At 36.1% G+C, this 6890-nt stretch overlaps 1 pseudogene; it reads right to left on the bottom strand.

Moving 5' to 3' along the window:
- Positions 1-4905: 4905 nt before the first annotated feature.
- LOC112778665 (probable ADP-ribosylation factor GTPase-activating protein AGD6) lies at positions 4906-5876 on the bottom strand (annotated as a pseudogene).
- Positions 5877-6890: the final 1014 nt, after the last annotated feature.

The following is a 6890-nucleotide window of genomic DNA, read 5'->3' on the forward strand; positions in this document are numbered from 1 at the left end:
TAATTAGAGTGATTTATTCAACTCTTCACCTACTTATTCACATTAATTGCATGGTTTTACTTTTCCTTCCTTATTATGTCATATTGTGAAAAACATGTTTCCTAAGCTTTAAAAAATTAATTATTTTAATTACCTTTATTTCCATTCGATGCCGTGATTAGTGTGTTGAGTAGCTTCAGGTTTCCTAAAGGCTGAATGACTTAAAGGATGAAAAAGGAAACATACAAAAATGGAAGGAGAAGGCAAAACGGAGCTTTAAGGAAACTGGTATCCACGCGATCGCATGGACGACGCGATCGCGTGCCAGAAGCAAAGAAGCAGCGACGCGGCCGCATGACTGACGCGACCGCGCGCCTTGAGTAGAACACCCACGACGCGGACGCGTGACTGACGCGACCGCGTGGAAAGGAAAAGTTCCAGATGACGCGACCGCGTGACCCACGCGAACGCGTGACAGAGGCCACGTATCAGAATTTACAGAATACGCCCCCAGCAATTTCTGAAGCCCTTTTTGGCCCAGATCCAAGTACAGAAAGCATAGATTAGAGGTTATAAAGTGAAGGAATGCATCCATTCAGAGAGAGCTCGCCAATTTCTAGTTTTCATGATTTAGATTTAGTTTAGAGAGAGATTCTCTCTCTCTCTTAGGATTTAGGACTTCTTCTTGTTTTGGGAGTAGCTCTGGATCCAGGTTTTAATGTTCTTTTATTTCAATTTTACTTTTATTTATTTGATTCCAATATTTGAATTGATTATTATAATTTAAATTATGAATTATTCCATGTTACAGATTTCTATTTGAATTAATGATATTTAAGGTACTTTCAGTTTATGATTGTTCTCTTTGATTTAAGTTGCCATTGCTTCCCATCTAAGGACACTTTTATTATTCCAACAATTTACTTTTTCCCCTTTTGGTCTTGGTTAAGAAATCAGTGACTCAACATTATCGAACTCAGCATAATTGATAATCGTTATCTTGTTAATTGATCTGAACTTCAATAATCCCAACTTTTTCCTAGGAAATAAATAGGATTCAAAGGTCAAACTAATTAGTCCCTTGACTTACCTTTGCTTCATAGGTTAACTAAGTGGAATTAAGATACAACTTTCATTATTGTTGAGAGGGATAACTAAGTTGGACTTCTAATTTCCCTTATCTTGCCAAAAGTTGCTTTACAGTTATTATTTATTTTTAATTGCCATTTAATTCACTCGTCATTTAAATTACTTGCTTCTCACCTTCTAAACCCCGATTACAACCTTTATAACCAATAATAAGAACATACTTCCTCGCAGTTCCTTGAGAAGACGACCCGAGGTTTGAATACTCGGTTAACAATTTTTAAGGGGTTTGTTACTTGTGACACCCAAAACGTTTGTACGAAAGGAATTTTTGTCGGTTTAGAGACTATATCTACAACGCGACTGTTTTTATGACATTCTTTACTGGCAGAAATCACGATCGTTAGAGCCTCCTAGACAGAATTGATTGCTCGTGTTGTGTGCCACTCAGTCGCGTACACAAGCGTGTAAAACGCACCTCTTACGTATGCATGCACCCTTCCACGTACGCGGGACATCAAAATAGAATATAATGCTTGCGTCGCGTGTGTGCCAGCGTACGCAAGTTCTGCAGAATGGTTAAACATTGTTAAGTGCTGTAGAATCCATTTTACACATCAAACTTTCGACGCGCATAACTTTTTCATTAGAAATCGGTTTTAGCCCGTTATTCAGATGGCATAAACTTTCTAATTTTCATATGAAACAAGTTTAAGAGAAATTGGAGGTCTAGAAGCCAAGTTATGACTCGTCAAAATTTGGCCAAAAACCAAATTTTCATTTCAAAACATAAACCTCGATCCATTTTTACAATTTCTTAACTCAATTCCAAAAATCCAAGTTTCACAACATTAGAAAAACCAACCAAACCATATTCCAATCATACCTAATTACTTCTCATTTATTTTCATAGCCCATTATTATACACAAACTCATCAAATTCAACCCCGAAAGTTCATATTCAATGCAAAATCATATTCAATAATTATTGTATCACCATTACTCATTCAAATTATCATTTCATCAACCATCAACCATAAGCATCAACCACCAATACATTCTCAAACTAATTCAACATTTATCATCAAGGCTACTAAACATTTAACATAATCATGCATTCCAACCTGCTTAAGTTTTTACAAAGCATTATATATTACATACGAAAAACCAAAACTATATCTTAGCCTATTTCTCTCTAAGCCCAAAGACACCTCAAATTGACACAAAACTCAAGCCTCCACCACTAAATATTTAGCACCCAAAGCTCAATCAAGCTTTACATTATCAATTGAATTGAATGTAATGTAAAAGTTCTGTATTAAAAAGAAATATTTTTCTGTATTTGGGTGTAACACGAAGATATTTGGATGTAACACAAAGATATTTGAGCGTATTGTTTAAGAATTTTTGGTGTATATGTGCTGATAAGTTCTGCATAATTCAAAACTCTTCTTCTCCCTCCTCCTCATTTTCTGCTGCTTCTTCTTCTTCTTTTTTATCATCATCATCATCATCATCATCTTCTTCTTTTTTTTTTTATTTTATCTTCTCAAGTTTCTTCTTGTTTTACTCTTTTAACAATAATAAAAACAAAAAAAATCAAACAAAGAAGAAGAAAAAATACATAATGGTACAAAATTACTTGGAAGATGATGAACTTACATTCGTTCAACTAAAAGAAAGAAAGAAATAAGAGGAAAAAAAAAGAAAAAAAATACAACATTAGAAGAAATATTTTTTGTATTTGCAGCAAATTTGGGTGTAATACGAAGATATTTGGGTGTAATGCGAATATATTTGGGTCTATTATTTAAGAATTTTCGGTATATGTGTGCTGATAAGTTCTGCATAATTCGAAACTCTTTCTCTTCCTCCTCCCCATCTTCTACTGTTGCTTCTTCTTCTTCATCATCTTCTTATTTTATATTCTAATAATTCTTCTTGGGAGGAAAAAACAAATAAAGAAGAAAAAAATACATAATATTGCAAAATCAATAGAAAGAGAAGGAGAAAAAAAATATCAATAACAACAATAATTAAAAAATGACGATAAAGATGAAACACGCGAAGAAAAATGGAGTGAAATGCAAAGAAGAAGGAGAAGGAGGAGGAGGAGGAGGAAGAGGAGGAGGAGGAATGCAGAGAAAAAACAACAGTTGTGGTTTTGATCGAAGAAGAAGAAGAAACGTCTTTCATAATAGTGAGTGAGTGCTATGAAAACTGTTGAGTAGCGCATGTTAACACGCTCATATGGGTGAGCGTCCTTTTTATTGGGTTTGACCCAACTTATATGACTTGTAAGTAAAAAAAACTTGTATGTGTAAAAGAATCTTTGGTATTAACGACAAATCTTTTTGATAAATTTATATGTGGATTAGATATGGATATTGATATTAGCGACAGAATTAGCAACAAATGTTATCGCTGGTCAAAGTGGAGTTGATAATAGTTTTTGACGAAATTTTTCATTCATCATTAATTTTTGCACTTTTTAGACTTTAGTGACGAATTTTATCCATCGATATCTTTGGCCAAAATACTGATTTTAGACAACCAGATTGAGGTGTGTCTCCATAATTGTAAAAATACATTGCTTTTACAGCTCAATTTACCTTTCTTGAGTTTTTTAACCGAATAACATGTATTATATCACAAGACTAATATAGATATATTGCACACTCACTATAAATTTTTTAAAAAAAAAAGTGATGAATATTACGATAAATATTTATAAATAATAATAAGTAATATATATATACACTAGCGTCAATACTCAACCTAATTATAGCAGAAAATAGAATAAAAACAGAGTAAAAGTAAGAGTAGAACAAGTTTAAGGAAGGAAGGACCTAAAGCAAAATAGAGGCAGCAAAAATACCTCTAACAAGATAATGAACATCACCATGTCATGAAGGAACGAAGCAGATACCAGTTACGTATTTAATCTTTGAAATTCTATAACCTGCTTAGCCGTTGCATAATGTTGGTTCTTCAATATAGAAAATTTCGTCATGTCAACTGTGCCAATCAATAGCATTAATGCTAGTTATATATATCTTATGAGAATAAGATTCTCATACGAAAATGTGTGAATGTATTTATAGCCACTATATTTATAGTCATTATTATTTTTAATTTTTATTAAAATATAACTAATAAATAAATTAAAATAATTAAATTCTTTATCCAAATAAAATTAAAAATATTTTTGATAATAGAATATGTTTTTAAAAAATTTATACAGATATAAAATAAAATTTCTTAAAAAATATAATTTTTAAAAAATATGAAAAATTAAGTATTTTTTAAAACTAATCGAAACAAACACTATATTACGTTATTTTTTAAAAGCCTAGAATGCAATCAAGTGCTTCCTAAATGATGGTAAGGCGAGAATAAAATATACGAGATGAAATGATAAAGCCATAAAGCTATGGATTCAACTTGACAGCAGAACTAAAGAAATTCTCATATGTACAGTATTATAATTTTTTTTAGAAAAAATGACAAATAGGTTCCTGACCTTTTATCCTACAGACATTTTTGTCCCTGACCATTCGAAAATACTTTTAAGTCCCTGACGTCCTTAAAATTAGGACAGATCAGTCCCTCCGTCAAAAAGCCACCATCAGACCCAACGGAAAAGTCTGACGTGGCTCCCCTTCTGCTTACCTGGCATGACGACTGCCCACGTGGCACGTTAAGGAGATGGAACATTTGAAAAGTGGACAAATAAGTCCCTTGGCGCTCAGAACGACGTCGTTTAGATCGCTGCCCTAATCCTGAAATTCGTTTGGGTTCTTCGTTTGATCCAATTGAACGAACTCAAAACATAAATTATTATATATAAACCCAGATAGCAATTAACACCTTAGCAGTGATTTCCTTGGTGCTTGCCTGAGCAACACTACCAGCAGATTGAGCGGCAGATGCAGCAACCAATGATAATTTACCAATCCCCTAATCACAAAGAGAAACACATCTCCATTCAAATATAAAACAAATTAACAAGCAACACACTCAATTCACTGCAATCGAGAACCACCTGCGAAACAACAGAGATAGTCGTTTTGGGCGGTTTATGTTCTTCTGCGAAGGGGCAGGGCTTGATCCGAACCCGACGTACTTTTCGCCCTGCGACGGCGGGAGCCCCTCAGGCCTCGTGTCATTCTCCGCCATCTTCCGAGCAAAGAAGCTCTCCTTGTTCGCGGCGGAGGCCTCCAATTCTGACTGCCTCCAACCTCCACCACCACCGCCACCGCCGGTGTGCGACAAGTGAGGTTTCCCGGCAGAGGAGCGGAGATCCTCCTTAACAACGGGAGGATCGCGCTAGGGACGGCCTTTGGCGAGGGCCTGGATGCGGTCGCGGTAGATTTTGGCGGCGCTGGTGTTGTACTTTGTGACAATATCAGTTTCCTTTGGAATACCATACTGAGAGAGGAAGGCGTTAAGGGCGTCGTTGCCGCCAGCCTCCATCTTCTTGATCTGGATTTTGGACCAGGAGTCCATGGTGACGGATCTGACGAAGGAGATGTGGACACAGAGGCCGCAGTGCTTGCCGGAGCACTCGAGGCACATGAATACGCCGTCAGAGACGGAGGCCCACTGTGGGTTCTTCTGAGAGCAGTCGACGCAGATCTTGTTCGCTGCCTGGGATTGCAGTTCCCATAACCGCCGCGATACTGCCATGTCTTTTATGTATCCGATCCGGAAAGAACGATAGAAATGAGAATTGGAAATGAACGAGAGTGGGGAAAAGAAAAAAGGGGAAAACAGAGATTCAGAAGAGTTTTGAGTTTTGAAGACACATATTTTGGGATTGAGTGGCCTGTGGGATCACCGACACCGTTAAACGACGTCGTTCTGAGCGCCAAGGACTTATTTGTCCATTTTTCAAATGCTTCATCTCCCTAACGTGCCACGTGGGCAGCCGTCATGCCAGGTAAGCAGAAGGGGGAGCCACGTCAGACTTTTTATTGGGTCTGACGGTGACTTTTTGACAAAGGGACTGATCCGTCCTAATTTTAAGGACGTCAGGACTTGAAAATATTTTCGAATGGTCAGGGACGAAAATGTCTGTGGGGTAAAAGGTCAATGACCTATTTGTCATTTTCTCTTTTTTTTATATTAAAAAATTGCCTAAATAATTATTAAAAAATAATTGTAAATCTGGTCAAATCGTAATTAATTAAATAATAAATTAAATAGGAGTGAATATGGTTAGAAAATCTAGAAATCGGAGTTTGATAATTTAAATATGATATTTGGACTCAGTAAATTTTTCTGAGTCAAAAAACATAGCTTTCTACGTAAAAATGCGCACTGGAATTTTGACCGGCAGTACCAATCGAGATCTGTCTGGTACTACAGCTGAAAAAAATTAATTATAAGTGAATAAGGCTAAGAAATTAGGATTTATAATTAGGGAAGCTAGAAATATTTAAAATTCGATTTGAAACTCTAATCTTAAAGGTTTTGGCCCAAAATTGGGCCAACGGACTAAACCAAGTGAACGGGGCCCAAGTGGGCGCAAGACCCAACATATATAAACATTAGTTATAAGCAATTCAGCTTATTTACCCTAAAGGAAGAGGGTAGGGGCGCAGCTTTGGAGAAGAGAGAAGAGAGGAGAAAATCTAATCCTAGCTCCACCTTCAAATGTCCATAACTTTTGCTACAGAAATCCGATTGATGAGCTGTTTGTGGTCACACGTCGCTCTTCTCATCCTCTACAATTCTATCTAAGTTTTATGGTGATTATTTCATTCATCTCTGCCCCAGTTTTTGAGATTCTCCACTGTTATATATTTTGGGATAGTTAGTGT

This window comes from Arachis hypogaea, chromosome 19 (genome assembly GCF_003086295.3).
Source record: "Arachis hypogaea cultivar Tifrunner chromosome 19, arahy.Tifrunner.gnm2.J5K5, whole genome shotgun sequence".
NCBI lineage: Eukaryota > Viridiplantae > Streptophyta > Magnoliopsida > Fabales > Fabaceae > Arachis > Arachis hypogaea.